Consider the following 19271-nt stretch of genomic DNA (forward strand, 5'->3'; position numbering starts at 1 on the left):
CCGAACCAAAAAAGGGGTGTTATAAGTTTTCCCGATAAGTATTTGTGCCTGTTTGTCTGCCTGTCTGTCTGTCCGTCTGTCTATAATAGAGAGTGTTTTTGCCATGTTTCAATTGCTAACATTTCGGAATAAACCTATTGAAAAAATTAATCTCTCTAAAAAATTTTGATTCAATGACATTGATTTGATCAATCAATTTGATAATTTTAAAAATCTAATTTTGAAACTCTAAAGAATTCGATAAATTTATTTGAATTTTGGCCTAGTTGATCACCTCAAGTACAGTATTTAACTACTGTTGATGGTGAGTTTTGATTTCACTAAAAATCAGTAAAGTGTCGCGTGAGATAAATACAAAATCAAAATCTTTTAAAAATTCTGCCCCAAATTTATAATTTAACTGTGGAAAATTTTGTAAAATAAGGGGAATCAACACAAATTCAAAAGTTCCAAAACTGCCATTTATTGCAGTTTTTTCGATGTCACTCTCTAAGATAAATATATGGTTAGAAGGACTAAGTTTGTAAATATCATCAATAACTTCGAATCAATAGCTTCGAAAGTCGCACTGCCAGGTTCATATCGAAATAAAGAAAAATTTCAACAAAAGAAAACCAACTTCAAATGAAAAACTTTTCCAAAACAAAATAATATGCACTAAAAAGTAAAAAAATAACGATAATATAATGTAGTTAAAATTATTGTTATTTTCGAGTCTGTGTCAGCCAAGGAAACAACTCTGACAGAACAGTTTGCTGCATTAGCTTGGCTGACACCGACTCCAAAAATAACAATAATTATTTTAACTACATTATATTATCGTTATTTTTTTTACTTTTTAGTGCATAGTAATTTGTTTTAGAAAAGTTTTTCTTTTGAAGTCGGTTTTCTTTTTGTTTAAAAAGTTTTTTTTTATTTTGTGATTTTTAGTGAATCTGAAGTACACTAACTAATTTGTCACTAAAAAAAGAATCATCGAAATCTGGTTGGCGTGATATTTAGTTATTCGTCCTCTTGCCGTGCAAACTTAATGCAAATTTAAGACTTTTATGGTTTTATCATGGATGCCGTTGCCGTAACTGGACCAAAATAAAATGGGACCACACGGGAAGCACCAGGTTTCAAACATTTAAAGAATCATCAAAATCGGTTCGCCCAGTCGATAGTTCTGAGACAACAATTGAATTGAGAACCTCCTTTTCTTGTTTGAAGTCGGTTAATAGTAACAGTTATTATGGAAATCTGATAATAATCCAAGCTCCAGTTCATGGTTCTTCATAAATCAATTAGACTTGTTGTTGATATTGATGGTTGATTACATACAAGAAACAGTTTGTATATAAATGTTTGTAGATACTTGTAGGGTAGGTAGGTGGATAGGTAGGTAGCTTCATTTGCTTTGTGTAAATTGAGGTATTACATTCCAATTTTCTTTAAATTTTATATGCTTAAATGATATTTGTTATACCTACTTTGTAAATATAATTTAAGTAAACTTTTACAAAATAATATATAACAAAGCCGGAAGAGACCAACCACCGGTATAGACCGTTCTAAGGAAAATTTTAAGTACTGAAAGGTTTTATAACGTTCATTTATATGTAGTCTCAAACCCAAAAACAGTTAAGTAGGTTTAATTTATTATGTATGTTTAATATCACCCTATTAAGGGCGATATTAAATTAAATATTAGGCGATATTAAATTAAATATTAGGCGATATTAGTTGGTTAAGGCGTATCAATTCCGTCCGCGGTATGCTTAGGTTAGCGGATTCGATTCCCGCCGTCGCAACAAAAATTTAGTTAATAGTTGTAATGGGATGGTGTAGTGCATGGTATATGCATGAAGGAGGTGCACTTGGCCTCTGAAATTGAGGAGCTCATAAATGAAATTATCAGCGTAAAGGTGGTAAAACATGTATGATAACAATGAGCTCTATAGATTAAGTTTGTCCTTCGTGAATATAACCTAGCCTAACCTTACATACTTTAATATTGCTAGTTATTTACAATGAATATGAATAGAAAATATAGTTTAAAATTAAGCTTAGCTTTGGCATAGTCCGACTGCATTTGGGGGCAAAAGACCACTATGAAATCTCAAAGTTTTTCGGTACTTGCACTTGTACACAATATGCCGATAAAGTACAAAAGAAAAAAATCTGAAAAATCCAAATAAACCGCCGACTATTTGAAAAATGCCATTAAATATGTATAAAAGTAAAAAAAAAAAAATACACCCACTGAGTTGGAAAACCACAAAACAAAGGGCAAAAGCTACTATTTTTTTTATTTTAATAGTTTTTATTAGACTTTTATGATGGATATGGTCAGTTTTACCCAAATAGGATTTATAATCAGACCCGCATACATGGGTTAGACCGTTAGATCGATATCTTTCACTATATTTTTTCATTCAACGAAACACTAGTTTATTTTATAAACGGCTTTTATTTATTTACAATCCTCATTCCAGTTCAGTACATCAATATGTTCTCCGTATGAGCTAAATCTTAAAAAGCAAAAAGGGGACAGGCCTCATTCAAGAAGAAGTCGAACTTACACGACTTACCCTACCTAAGCAGTAAACATGTTAATTATCCATTCGAAATTTGTTGTTATTAATGATAATTTGATATTCGATATTGACCTGAAGTTTAACCAAAGGCTATGCTGTTAATTTTCTTGTATTTCTGAAGGCCTATTTTAAAAGGAAATACATTTGAATTAAAATTTGATTTCTTTGTTGATTTTTTTACGGGCTTCTAGTTTAGTTTTAGTTGGCATACTATGCTCAAATTAAAAAGTAGAAAATTGGGAAAAATCGAAATTTATTAACATTTAACATAATAGTTTATAAATATAACAAGTATTAAGTTGGTAGCAAAATGTTTGTTTTGTTAAAAAAGTTTTTACAGTTATATAAATACGAACAACATAATAATTTACAAATAATTATTTTTAATAAATATTACTTAGTATTATTTTTAAATAATTTGTAAAATAATTAGTAAAAAATTATTTTTTTATTAATTGTTCACTTTTATATATTTGGGAACTGGTAGGGATCTAATAATTATAAACAAGTTTTGTATTACTTAAACCAGAGTATACTTTGCTCAATTTACGTGTCAATCACATCAGTTCGTATTAAAATTTTACAAAAGGATAAAAAGAATGTCCAATCAATTAACCAAAAAGAAAGTAAAAAAAATACTTTTTGCGGAAAGCAACAATTCTGAATTTGTGTTAAGTCTGCCCGAGTGTTTGAAAAAATAATTCGAACAAAAGTTGTTTATATTTTAAACATAAGTAACTTTTATTTAAATCCTTTTTTTCGAAAATCCATCTGTCTTGACACAAATTTAAAGCGAAATTTGTGACGATTATGACTCAGAAGGAAACCGTTATATTTGTCAAAAGTATACGAATTTATGACGAAATTGAGGACACAAAAACGGTTTATTTTGGTTTTCTACAGTCATCACAAGTTTCGATCATCACTTAGGATTTGTGGCAAATCCGTCAGATTGTCGAGCAAAATTAAAAACTTAAGAATACTTAAAAATATTTTTCGAAATATTGGAAAAAGACACAAATGTGAATGATAACTTATGGTTCATAGTTTTATAATCACGATTATCTAGAAACTGATTATAGAACAAAACGAACAAAATACAAGAGATTTATTTTTTTTCTTTTCTTCTAGTAAATTGATGAACTTTTTTTTCTCCTATATTGTAAAATTTTGATAGATAACATGGTTTTTGAGATAGGTATGTATAAAAATATACATTTTTTTATGTGAAATACTCTTGGTGTTCACTCCCCCTCCCGAATTTGACGAATTTGTATAGTTTTATAAAGTTCTAAATTTTCTATAACATGAAACAAACTTTCAGTACTCAATTTGTGGTAGATAGTTTCTGCCAAGTGACCGGACTAATTGTATCAACGAATAAACAATATTATAAATAAACAATGTATATAATGTGTAATATGCAAGTAGTAAATCATGGTCGATTTAATAGGAAACGGTAAAACATATAAATGAAAAAAATTAGATAAATTTTTTAACCGTTTATATGACTCTTAAAAATTTATTTAATTAATTTTATCAAAGGCGGTTTGTTTGTGTTTTTTTTTCTTTTTTGAAATAAAAAAGAAGAGAAAGAGTATATGAAACAAGTGAAAAAAAACAATTGACTGAGTTATTTGTTGAAATACCATGCATAGACAGCGTTGATTACTCTATCACATTACACATACATACATGTAACAAACAAAAACTCATTTCCCCATGGGTTGACATACTATATAATTTACGCCAACAAAATATATATAATTTACGCCTACAAAAGTTGTTATTTTTTTATAAGGAGTAAGTATTTTTTACATTTAAACTTTTGTTCTATCTCTAACGGTTTACAAGATGGGTTGACATATGTTGCTCATTATAATAAGCAACATATAAACACCTCATATAAACACCTATACCAAAATTTTGTTCATAGCATCAATATTTTAAAGCGTTACAAACTTGGGACTAAACTTAGTATACCTTGGTATATTTCACATACATGGTATAAAAATATGCAATAAAATAATAATAACCATATGTAGTATCTATCTGTGTAGGTATATGAAAAACAGTTATTCAACAACATATGTGTTATGACTATGGGGATACATAATATATGATGATATTATATATTGCAATACCTATTTGAATGGCGTTATGCAGTAAAGACACAATCAAAACCGTTTCTCTGTAAGTAGAATCTGTTTGGTTTCACATCAGAAAAATATTTTAATAGCGTTACCACACAGAATACCACAATAAAAACGAAATATAACTACCCATCAAATTAGGTGAAATTTACTGAAGATTTGGAGGCAGCAATGTCACATAAGCCAAGTTTTAGCTTTTTATCCCTGTAGAAAAAGAATTTTCATATTTATTATTTTGTTCAAATGCGAAAAATAAAAAGAATGATTTTAAAAATCAATGATTTAACACATTTTTCCACATTTTTTTTTCAATGAAATCGAAAACTATGCATTTTAGAGAAAAAAAAGCTAGCCAAAGGTTATCGTGCGAAAAATTTCCAGTCGATTTTTTCGAATCTTTTCTTATTTTTCATATTTTCTGAAAAATAGAATTAATGCGTAACCTTTCGTGTTTTTTAAGTTTCTTTTTTTTTAAGTTTTCTTTAAAACTGTGCTTTAAAGGTAAAAATACTTCCGATATAATGATGTTAAGCATAAAATTTTCCGCCGATTTGTACATTTTGATTGTTCTTAATCTTTTTCTTTTTCGGAAAAATCGATATTTTAATCAAATTGAAAATTTTACTTTTAGACTGGATATCTTTTATCACAAGTATTTTTCTTTAAAATGCACACACAGTTTTTAAGAAATGTTAAAAAAACACCAAAAACACTCAGAAAGAGAAGAAAAAGTTGATATATGCAAATAGATCAAAAGTTTTACGCCCAATAACTTTAAATCTATTTTTTATCTTAAATTCATAGTTTTCGAGTAAATGGCAAAAATTGTTGCTTTTTCTGAAATCAACCTTTCTTTCTGAAAATATGAAAATATTTATTATAAAAGTAAAACGCTAGAACTTGGCATACGTGATATTGCTGCCTCCAAAACTTGCGTAAATCATTAGAAATTTCGTTAATTTGAAGAAAGTATATCAAAAAAATTGCAAATGAACTTAGTCGGGTTGAATTGTGGTGGGTTGAGGTACCACGTTTTGGCTTTTTTTGATACTTTAAACAAAGTGATATAAGTAATTGATTGTCAAGCTAGGAAACACCCACTAATTTATGTTTTTATTTAATTAAAAACCAATTTAATCCAAGTTATCAGATCTTGACTTTATTTAGCAAAAAAAATATATTGACAAAAAGACCCAATAGTACAAGAGACGGTATATGATCGAAAATATGTCTCAACTGGTTATCTTCACCCATCTGATAACCAGTTGAGACATTTGATTGATTGATTTTTAAACATGCTTATCATATTTTTTCTATCGAAAAGTGTTAATGGCAATTTTTATTTCATTAATTTTAATTAATTTTTTACATGAACGTTTTTTTTCAAGCAAGCCATTATTAAGTATTCCATTATTTTCGTTATAAAATTATCTTTCTTCTGATACCAATTTCGATTGGCTAACAGAGCTACTTGCATTGACATATATTCATACTTGATGATATAGCTTCAACGATCTGTTAGCTAATCGAAATGAGTATCAGAAAAAAGACAATTTAATTACGAAATTAATGGTATAAGTTTTCCTGAAAAAACCGTTCATGGAAAAAATTAATTAAAATTAATTAAATTAAAGATTGCCATGAACGATAGAAAAACTATGATAGGCATGTTTAAAAATCAATAAAATTTCATAAAAAATGTGCCTCATCTGGTTATCAGATGAGTGAAGATCGATCTTATGCTGTCTCTTTGACTATAATGGCAAATGATTACGTTATTTATATTTTTGCGCTAGGTCAGGCAATACGGATAATGACTATAAATTTGTTGAACTTCATATCAAGATGATGATCAAGATAATGATCGCCAAAGGGACTTCTAAAGAACTTCGTTTCGAAAAAAAAAAATCATTAAAAGCTTACAACATTTGTTAATGATAAATTTTAATTCAGATTGCAAGTTCTATGATGGTATTTAGTCTAGTTTTAGAATTTCATGATTACTATGGGATATTAGCAGGTATTTGCATCTGGAAATTAGTAAAATAGGGGATAATTCATTATTGCATGACGCTATCCATCTGTTAGTACATCATAAAATTTTATCATCGGCCGATGGACTTGTACGGCCATTGAAAATATTACCAACTGTATTTTTGGTTAAACATTGATTTTTTTCAATTTTTAATTATGGTATTATATCAGTAAGTGTCTCATAAAAGGTTTCGTGGTCGTCAGCGCAGACAGATAGGGCTGGCTCAGAAAGTTAGAGGATTCGATCCTGTTGTGACGAAATTCTTTTGAAGTTTTATTTAGTAAAATTAATAATTATGGTCGCTTAGATGTTTTATGTTGCCCACCGATGTGACCAAAAATGGCGTACACGTTACCTTACTACGACGAATGGACTTCTACTAGAGATTCAATCTTCCAGAGAAAACAATTTTTATACTATATATTTTCATACAAAATTTTTGAAGCTTCAAACAGAGTTTAGGCAGTGAAATACGTTTGCTAAATTTTATAAATTAGGGTCCATAAAATTAAATTTAAATATCTATACTGATAATAGGGTTGACATCTCTCCAGATTTGATCAAGAGACACCTGAAATCTTGTAGTCTATCCCAACTCCTGATATCAACATGAATTATCCCGAGTTCAGTAAAAATAGATTTTTTTTGATTATTTTTATCATATTCAGGTAAATTCGACAATTTTTTGAGCATCTTTTATCTTAAATTACTTGAAAAACTGGGGAAACACTAATTTAATTTTGGAAGAATCTCCCAGCTTTCTGCTTTATCTCCCGACTACTCGGACCTTGAAGGTAGCAATCCTAAGTGATAACAAAATTTGTTCAAATTATTCTGTGACTATTGCTGTGAAATTGCTTATAGGTTATAACAAGCCCTTTTGTTAATTCAAGATATAAAAATTTTATAACAATCAGTGTACCCAAATCTTCAGATGACTGCCGTGATGCTATGTGATATTGACTGCCGTGATAAATGTTGATAAATGGCCTACATTACCCGTAAAATGGAACGAATGTCCGAGAAATCCATCACACTTTGATTGGTCCACATGGTTTCGTTTTGTGCTTCCTCTTCCTCTCGCGGTATGCGTGATGGACAATTTTCTACGCGGCTACAATTGTATACGATAGGGATATTCAATAAAGTGATTTCGTGAACTCACCTGATTTATCATCTTATCTAGAAGACTTAAGCCTTAAAGCCGAGATAACAGCTGGGGTAGAGCTATTAATATTCCGTCAACATTGTAGCTGTTAGAATCGCAAACGCCATGTTGAAACAATTACTTTAACGAAATGCATTTAGAAATTAAACTTTATTTTTTGTAGATAAATTTATACAAATATATATGCATCTTAAATTTACATCTGAGACGTAATTTTGAACATTGAACGATTTTAACGCATTCATGAAGTACGATCCGAGCGCCCCCATATTTTTAAAAAGGAAACAGAACAGTAACTTTATATTATATTTATTTCAAATTTATGCTGTGATGCGTTTGCAATACTTTCGGCGAAGACTTCATTCATCCAATCAGATTAAATCAAGCATTGTTATCAAAAGATTTACCAGATATATTGCTTGAATTTCAAAATAAGTAAGCAAGCGCCAGTCACCTTGTAGAATTATTTCCTAACAATAGATGGATACAGCAATTAACAAATTAAAATTTGAAAAAATGATCAGTGACGGGGAATGACGACGGAAGTGAAAACTTAAAACTGTGGAATAACGGTGTTTTTGAAATTTTTTAAATTAATTATCATATATAAATAATAAAAACTTCATAATTTTCAATGTTGCTTAGCTTCAGTGATCGGGCGGTCGAGAACCGTTGTTTTCGATGTGGTATGTATAGAGCAAGACCCGTAACGATCTATGACAATGACGCGAGTTCCTTGATTTTTGTTCATAAAAAAAATGGCCAACGCGCCTAAAGAAGTTTTCACAAAAATTTTTTACACGAAAAGGACACTATAGCGACACTAAAGTACACTACAACTATCTTACGGCTAGGTAAAATGTGATGGTAGAACGCTAGCCCGGCAACCCGGAGGCTGCGGATCAACCCCCGCTTGAATGTATTTTATATAGCATTGATAGCCATAAATGTCAATATTGTTCAGAAATTTTACTCATTAGTATCGAATTAACTAGAGGTTAAATATTTAGGTTTATAAAGAAAAACTAATTTGTGTTTGAACTAGCTTGATACCCGCCCGCTTCACTGGGCTTAGAAGTACCAAACAACGCTTTATAGCCTCCAGCTCTCTTGATCTCACTTATCCCCCTTCCATAAAACTCGAAGGGATTGTTTTACACAGCTAAAATATACGTGCAGTTTCAATCTTTTTAAATTTGAAATGGTCATAATTCATTGAGTATTTCAAAAAAGATGGCCCTAAATTTATTTAAATTTATTTGTTATTTTAAATTTTCAGATCAAATTTTATTTTTAATTTTTTTTTTTTTTTTAATATATCTTTATAAATTATAGCCCATGTGTTATTCTGATGTATGAGCTATATTGTTCTACAGTTTCATTCAAATCCATTCGGTAGCTTTTGGGTGAAAGCGTAACAAACAAACAAACAAACAAATATTTATATTCAAACATATAAAATATATTGGGATAGCAATTAGTTCACATTGGTTAGAATGATTTAAACAATAAATTATCTATAGAGGCAAGTATAGCCAGTATATAATCGGGATTTTAAGAAAATAGTTCAGAATTTAAAGCAAAAAATAGTCGAATTATTGTTATTCTCAAATGTGACATGTCCTGTATGTTTAAAATATAATATTCCTGTGAGTTAGCAGTTATAATTAGTTTGATGCATTCATTAATCCTCACACAAAAAAAAGTCACACAAATGATTAGATTAATAAACATTATCCTAAAAAATTTATATTACAAATAACTTGGGAATCAAAAATAACAAATGAAATGGAGTAATAAAATAGGTGTAAGCTTTAATCATCCTTGCTATACCTAAATTTAATCACAACAAAATAACCTTGGATGGTGGACTTGTAAAAATATTTATTTAATGCTATAAATGCTATAAATTAATGAACTGTTTAGTGTGCTAAATTAATATTTAATATTTCAAATTAAATCATAAACACACAAGCTAGGAAAAATTTCAATTTCAGCTAGTGAAGTTGGTTATACATATAGGTGGGCAGGCCATTGCCTTCTACATATAGAGAAGGACAACAGCAAAACACATTATATAATTTAAGTGGGTCAGACAGACAGTTTTCAATATTTTAATTTACCGCAAATGAACGTTGTAAAACCATCTTCTCTGTATTTAAATTCCCTATTCGCAACGTACCACTACCGTCGCCACTAACATGTGCCTTTTATTCATCTAGGATTTTATATTTTATATAGTTTTTGTTTTTTTATTCTATTATAAATTCTCATATTCGTCGAAATACCAAAGGATTTTCAACGTGTATATAGTGTAGAGAATTTACACAACATTCGAGAGGATGATACAGTTTGAAAAATAATGAGGAATAAAGAAAGTTGATTTTCCTTTCTTTAAATTCAAAAAACTTGTCCACTTTGAAGGCCAATTTGAACAAAAGTTGATCGATCATAGCTAAATGGATAAACCGAAGAATTAAATACGAAAAAATGGCTCACAAAAATTGCTTAATTTCGCGTTAAATTGAAAAGTTTGAATGATAGTTAAAATGTTGCCTCCAAAACACTTAAGTTTCAATAATTGAAATTCAAAAGAGATGGTCAATAACTTATAAATGAAGTCATCGATTAAATAGTTGTTATCCAAATCAAATTCATGCTTCATACTCTTTTAAGCTAGTACGAGGCCAGTTTAGACTTATGGTTGAAATTATTTGTATCTAATTTTCAACTTTGATGATGAATTTTATTATAATATAACTTCATGAATGTAGACGAAAAATGAGAATTAATTTTTTCGATATCTGCTTTGGCTTTCCAAATATCGAAAGCTACATAATTAAACAAAATTGTCAATTTTCGATATTTTGAAAATTAGTCCAGATATCAAAAAATTTTATTCTTCCTTTTCGTCTTATATTGTCAAATTATAATTCACCATCAAAATTGAAAATATATACATTTTTTAATTTTTATCCCCACTACCGTGCTCGGGCATCCTCAATTAGTCGAGCACAATGAGTTTTTTTTTTTTTTTTTCAATAATTTTTTGAGGTTTAAACTTTAATTTAAATAGTTTTTTTTTTCTAATTTCCACTGACTAGTTTTGGAGAAATCTATGAAAACATTTCATCCATCTATCGTTTTACCATAAGACCAATGTCAAATATGCCTACTTTTTATGCCTAAGTTATTTATTTATTTAAATAATCGGGAAACCCCCTCTTAAAATTTTCAGAATTAATTTAGACCTAGCACAACTACATATAAAAAAAAATCAAGCCTTTTATTCAAAATTGCCCTGGTACTCGTACATCCTTCAACATGCATAATATGAAAAAAGTTTTACGCAATAGTTGTAAGAAATATTTATTGTTCTCAACAATAAGAGGTTTATAATAAGAGGATTTTATATCTCCCAAAAAAGCGGCAAGCGACAAATTTGGATTTTGTCCTAATTTCGTAGATCAAATTAATGTAAGTAGATATAAATCTCAAGTTCATTTATTACCTTTGATTAAACTTGACTAATTAAAAAATATACATAGAATGTTGCATTTACCAAATTGATTTTCGTAATGATCGAGCGGCAGTTTATTATTTAAAATAAGTTTCTCTTACGGTTTTGGCGCAGTAGTGAGGGAAAGCAAACGATACTTTAGAACTATAAAGTATTTTTGAAGTGAAAAACTCTTTAGGCACGTTGAGCACTTTTTGGGTGATCAAAAATTATTAAAGCGTCACGCTCCATATATACACATAGAAAACAACGGTTCTCACCCAATCACTGAAGTTAGGCAACAGTGAACACATTTAGTTCTAGGTTGGTGACCATCTGAAAACACTGTGAGTTGTTGCTTTTCTTTTATTATTTATAATAGTTTTTTATACACACGTTCATAATTTCAATTTGCAAATTATGAAATTGAAATTATTTATACTACAATTCATAAAAATAAAAAAAAAAAAAACAGATATTCCAAAGTTTTAAGTATTTACTTCCGTCGACTGTTCATATTTTAGTAACTTTCTACAGTTGAAACATATTTCGATCGGTGTATACCATTTGCTATTTTTGGTTTTGCCAAATATGTTGTCCCTATCTGCCCTCTAAGCCTCTCTTTGCTTAGTTATTATTTTTGTAAGTAATACTGCTATAAGTTAGTAATACTAACATCCAAAGACGGATCCATGACCTATAATTACATTGCATTCTTACAAGTGTGCCATCTTTATGTTTTCAATTTAATAGGATGTTTGATTGAAGATTTAAAATTTCTTAAGCAAGCGTCATTTTTGTATGAACAGTCAATACGTGAGTTTATGTGTACTAAAACTTTTTCCCGTTTATATCTCTTATCTCATATTAAATTCTTTACATAGATCTTCTCTGTTTTGTTTTTGGAAGCATTTGTATGAAATGTAAACTGTATTTTTAAGTAAACAGGGTGCCTCTTAAAGGTTGGGATAACGTTCTACCACGTACAGTGGTAGACACCACATAAAAATAATTCGATTTAATAAGACATAGACTTACCTCGATACACACTAGCTTTGCTTGGAAGTTAGACTGTCTTAAAGACCTTATCTTATTTGTTAACTTTGGTATGATTACACCATCTTATCGTTCTAAAGATTATGGTTATTCGAAATTTATTAGTCTAGAAATGTGGATCGGGTGGGAGGCTTTGAAATTACATTCACCAACTTTATACGTAAAAATAATTAATTTTCTAAGGAAATTTAAATCTTTGAAAATTTTTTAATACATAAAAGGTACAGGTGATAAGACTACCAACAAATTAAAGAACAACATACAAAAATTGTTCCAAATATTGTTGAAATCAAAAATTATTTGTAATGCGATACTAAGATCACATACTTAGTTCATAAAGCAGTTAAAATTCTAGGCGTATTTAAAAATCTTGGAAATTCTTAAGAAATCAAATTTCGAGTTAATCATGACAGCAATCGAGTCTTATCGTGTGTTTTATTACTAAACCTAAGTTTCATTCTCAAAATCCTTTCCACTTAATTACCAAGAAAAATTAATTACCAAGACATTTTTTATCAATGAATTGATATAGGGCTTTTCATTTACAAAATGATTCTTTTTTGTTTCGGACTGTTTTCAATCAAGTAAAGACATATGTTATATCTTCTATCCTTGTCAGAAAGCGCTGCTTGAAAAAGATAAAATATATTTAACTTTATTAGGTTGAATAGTTTTTTGACAACTGTCCGAAACAAAAGCAAATCGATGAAAAAGTCTATTAAAGGGACATATCCAGCCTTCTTTTGAATATATCTCACAGCCTTCTTCTCATGATTATACATTTTTAAAATAACAAAAAAATTAATTTTGACCGATTTCGTCGTCATATTTTCCCTGTCGAGATTCATTCCATTGTTGCCCTAATATCTCGTTTTTGAACGGTCTAAAAGAAAAAACTAATGAACAATCTTAAAGTACTCGTTATTTTACAGATAATGGTCAAAATTTAAAAAATTTTTGGGGCTTTTTACATCTTTTTGTTTATTTGTTTGTTTGTTTTTTTCGTGAAATTTAACTTCAAAATGCTATAAAACAAAAACAAAAAAAAGCTTTATAGTCCAGTAAATACCACCAGTCAATACTTGAAGAAACTCAAGACGTACAAAATAATATAAACTAGAGCAAAATCAATAAACTTGGCTACCATTTAAAAAAGCATTAATTTTGATAAAAGTGAAACTGAGAAAAACACATTAAAAAAAAAGAAACCCGACGATTTACTATACATACATAAACAATATGTACATATATTAATTTCTCAAAAATATTTGTTCTCTCTGAAATTGTTGCGTAATGTGGTATAAGTTTAACGGTACCTTGTTTTGTAATAAAAATAAATCTATTTCAAAAAATTTGAAAGGATGATTTTAAGCATGATTTTTTTATGCCTCTTAATGGTGTCATCCTACCGACTTTTATGAAAATCAGGGGCTTCGTTTTCAAATGTACATAAAAGACATTTAAGTTTAGGGTCAGCAACCTAGACACAGCAACATACACGGATAACTCTGTGCTAATAATTAATAATTTTTAAGAAAATAATTGGCTACAATACATTTAAGATATCTTTTCCAATTTCTTGAAACATGTTAAACTGCAATACAAAAAAATTTTCGCAAAGAAGTCGAAAGTCTCAAAGAAATAAATTTTGCAAAAGAGACTTATTTATGGGTTTACTATACGTGTTGTCTCAACCTTTCAGAGACACTAGGTACATGTCTAAGTACCGCCTTTTTAAGTGAATTGTAATACTATACTTTTTCAGTATTAACCACAACTTACTTGCGCTTGAACGTAACCATAATGGGCTTTTGATATACCCACGTTGAAAATAACATTGCTAGTATAATTATTAGTGATGCGTGTAAGGATATTGAAAATTGTTACAATAACTGGTATAAATTTTGCTGCCGCTCTGTGAACATATACTATACACTTAACGAAGATATTTATCTACTTCGATGATGAATTGTATGAAATCTATGGAATTTATTAAAAATATATATATATATTTTTTTTATTAAATTGGATGTTACCAAAAATAGTGGATTATGGTTTGGGAAAGGTTTCTGCAACCAATATTTTTATACGGTACAAGCGCAAGACCATGGATAAGCCATATGAATTGTTTAAATATTCCTGAAAAAAATGACGAAGTTGGCTACTTCCTTGACCATTAAAAGATGTCAAACTTTTTTCTATTAATACGTTTTAGTTTTCTATTATCAATAAATATAAAATGAAATATTTCAATAATTTCAATATTATTGCTAAGATTTACCAATGAAATTTTCATGTATGGAACATTAAACCGTATTTCAGTTGTTTCTAGCCTGGAATGATTTTGTTGAATACAGCTCTGAATTCACATCGAATTATAACATGGATTGAAGAGAATATTGAGTGCCAGATCCACACTCAAGTCCAGATATATCTGGTCTTCGTACAAGTCTGAGTGTAGCATATTCATCCTAGCCTAAGTGTCGGTTCCTCACGCAAACCTGAGAGTAAAAAGAGAAAAAATTTTTTCAATCACTGCAATGTCCTATCATTTTACTCGTGCAAGGTCTTATGAATTTATGCCTAGATTTTGTATTTCTATTCTCTTCGACTCTCTATTACCATAACAGAAGAAAAAAAACATAAATATTAATTAACAACAATGGTCGCAGGTCAGGCATAAGCTTAAAAACCAATATTTTTGGCAAAGGCTTGATTTATTTATTTTTCAAGGTTTTCGTCTAGGTTTGCCAAACCAAGGTTTGTCCATAGTAAACTAAGACTTGATTTATTGTTATTGATCGAGGCTTGGATTCTTACAGGAAACCAGAGCTTAGTTTATTGGATTTGTTTGAGGCTTGAGTAAGGTGCTGAAATAAGAAGGTTACATTGCCTGATTCACGCCAATTTTAAGATATTTCACCAGTGCAATTCATTTTTAAGAAGTAAATAGTGTAATAATTTTTATTGGTGTCTTACAGTATCATGTAACACATCTTCAAATTTACTACAATTGTTTTTAATCATTAAAATGAACCTTTGGCACTTGTGAAAAACGGCATGGACCAAGTGTGATTGTGGACCAATATTTATATCTGAACTGAAAACCTAACGCTTAGAAAGCATTTATAAATTAGATCCTCAATAAGAGATTTTTATGAAGCTCTAAAAACAGTTTTCTCTATACAAACAAGTTGAACATTATTGGGATATTTTACGATTTTGTTACTACTAGACAGAGAATTAAAAGAAATTTCGCTAAATATTAAGTAAAATTATTATGCATTTCATACGAAACGCATAACGACCTAAGAAAATTATCTTTCTATTTTACCATTAGCTTATCACTTTTTGATAATGAATTAAGGTTCAGATTTGTTTATGGACAAATCCTTTTATACAAAACTATGCCCCACTCACCACCACTCGTCAGCTCTCCTTCATTTTTTTAAAATGAATAATTTCAAACGGCTACTTTGTATTTTGTTTAATTTGGGAATTATGCTGAAATACATTTAATATTTTATTATAAACATATACAAATTGTTTGAAATAATCAGCAATAAATATATACTTCCATTCAAATAAAAAACGTTCATTGATTTGATACTAGCTGATGCTCTTCTCTTGAAGCAGGAAGTCTCCTCAACTGGTAGCACCATCAAGTTCCTATTCAAGTATAAAGGGTAGCAGATAAACGAAATAGAATGTTATGTTACTAAACGGATGGCAAGTGCGAGCAGCCTGTACTAATATCACCAAACCAGAGCTAACATATGAATGCTTTTCTGTATTTCTTGACGGGAAGCAAACAATATTTTTAAAACAAGGTCAATCCTCTATCGAGACACTGCTTTCTATAACCTGCTTTCCACGTCCAAGCAATAGGATCAACGATAACCTGAGATATATTTCATTTTATGCTAAATACTTCCCCACTTCCTACTTCCTTGTATTCAAAATGATACTGAACTTGAAACGGAGTTAAGTATGTATGGCGTAGAAGATTAAAGATGTATATCGACTGCAAACAATCAATTCGACTGCATACAATCTCTATTTCACACCAGTGGTGGCATAAAAACAATTTCTGGTTTTCTTTTTGTCGATGGTGATGGTGGTTATGGACAGACAAAACTCATGCAGATTATACTTGTAACAGCACATGGCATTTTTGAAATTCCTACAGGTCTCTGGTATGGTGAAGTTGTATGGAATTTTACCAATACATTGCTTCCAAGGGCCTTTATTAGCGAAATTGTTTCGGCTATTACAGGACAGTGACTGGGCGGCAGGTATCCTGAACGCTTGGACCTGATAGTTTATTACGACTATTGCAGGAGCTGTCACAATGTGGTGGGGGAGGAAACGATGTCTCATCTTCTCTGTCACTGCAGAGTTCTTGCCATGAAGAGGTGGACTTATTTGAGCAAGCTTGTCTTTGGCAATCTCTCTGACCCAAATTCCATTGACGTCAAAGCACTCCTGCTGTTCTAAAAGAGTGACCAACCCTAATTCGATATCACAACGGAACCAATGGTCTAAGTGTGTCCAACCCCGGGGCAAGCCACTCTAACCTAACATAAGTTATCAGTGCAAGTAAATTTCATATTTGGGGTAAAAATCACTCTTCTACATATGTGTAAGGTAATGTAAACTATATAAACTATATAACTCACTATATATGTGTGACATATTGTATGTAACATAACAATTCAAGTACATAACAACATGCACAATCCATTTAAAAATTATAATAACTTTACGGATATTCCAACATAACTACTCTCGCCACGCATTTGTATTGCTTATACCAAAACATACGCAGAAGAGAAGTTTTTCAAGAGGAAATTTAACATATCATAAGGGGCACAAGAGTTCAACTACTGATTACGTAGGTACTTTGGGAAAAAGTGACTGAACTCGACACCGGTGGATAGCCTATACTAAAGTATGTACACCAACACTATTAGTAAAAACTGAACTTGAAATTTCAGTAAATTCTCTTAACAAATTTAAAATTTTGGTATTGTGATAACGTCTTCCAGTGATGAACGCACCTAGCAATACATGTTGCTTCTTTACAATAATGTAAATACACACAAGAAATATCAAAGTTGAATGAACATATTATTATTAAATTGAACGAACCATAAGCATTGAATGATAAATGATTTTTATGCAAACTTTACTATTTGATATTTGATCGAATGTTTCATTTCCGCGAAGCACATAAAGCATTACATTTATTCCATATATACTTTAAATATACAAAATAGATTTTGTTATTGTTATTGATTTATTGTTTTGTATATCATATATTTAACGCTGTATATCGAAGATTCATTTTGTGCATTCTATTGTATATTTGATATTCATTGCATTCCAAAATTTTGCATTCTATAGAAATAAGAAACAAGTCGTTTTATAGAAATAAGAAAATGTACCTGTCACAATTCAAAAAAAATATCATTTTTCAACTAATTTGGCCAAAATATATTAAAAATTTAAAGTATAGTTCCATTCTTAAAGTATAGTTCTTATTATTCTGGCCAAAATAGCAATAACTCCAAATTTTCTGTGAATATTTTTTGAGATATTTTGCATCAAAGCCGCGTATATGTGCCCCGAATTAATAAAGTTACCTACCTCAATAATAACAAATCCTTTATGCTAGAGTGCAAACTATTTTAAATAATTTGATAATCATTAATTCCTAGCCTAAATAAAGTTAAATAAAAGTTTTAGGCCCATTTTCTAAAAAGAGTTTTTTTAAGTTTTCGCCAATTTCCGTTGAGGCGATGTGATGATTTTCTAAAGAATAAATGTCGATCTTGCTTCAGTTTTTGTATTGTACCTTATAAACGGTGCTTTTCTAAGAAAATTTCTTCCTTTTACTAGTTGCTAAAATAAACTCTAAGTCAAATATGTAGCGTATGTTTTGAATAGACCTTTTTCATGAAAAACAGAAATGCTTTTTGTTAATTTCTTATGAAAATATAGGTCGAGTAGAGCCTGTAACTTAGGCATTTTTAACAATGGTCTTTGACGTCAACACACGTGGTCTTTGACGTCAATTCGACTAGCAGTGACAATAAAACAGTGTCAACAGTCGTATTAATATATCGTTAATATCAACTTTAAAGGGGTATTGTCTATATTATATCATTTCTGAAAGTGAAGAATAAAATGCCACCAAAAATCGACCCAGGATTTTCAAAGGCAGATCAAGAAAATCTACCGAAAATAATTATTTTTATGGTATGGGAGTTTTTAGTTCAAGATGACAGTTTCAATGCACCCGAAGTTTGTGAAGTAAAAGCAACTTTGTGAGTACTTATTTTAATAAGAAAATGCGTAACATTCTAGAAAAAAAATGTGATCGATATAATTTCGTAAAAAAATATTTAGGTCTTCGAGGGAGAGCTATGGGAACTTTTGTATCATGTTGAATTTTGGTAAATTTCATCATGTATAGTAAAAGAAAATGTTCATCATGACAATGATAGTATTCGTACTGTACTTACTACAACATGATCTTCGCAACAATAATAATTAGATTTTCCAAGCGGACCCTTACGATGAGCACGATTAAACCACTTTTTTTAATAGCCAAATCCATTGGAAACAGAAAAATAAAGTTTTTATGCTTTTTTTAAAGTAGTATTAAGTATCAATAATAAGCGTAATATATGAACCTGTGAATGTCAGAAAGACTAATCAATCCCTATTAAACTATCATAGTCGATACTTTTAAGTTATGTTTTACATCAGGCATGGG

This window comes from Chrysoperla carnea, chromosome 1 (assembly GCF_905475395.1).
Source record: "Chrysoperla carnea chromosome 1, inChrCarn1.1, whole genome shotgun sequence".
Taxonomy (NCBI): Eukaryota; Metazoa; Arthropoda; class Insecta; order Neuroptera; family Chrysopidae; genus Chrysoperla; species Chrysoperla carnea.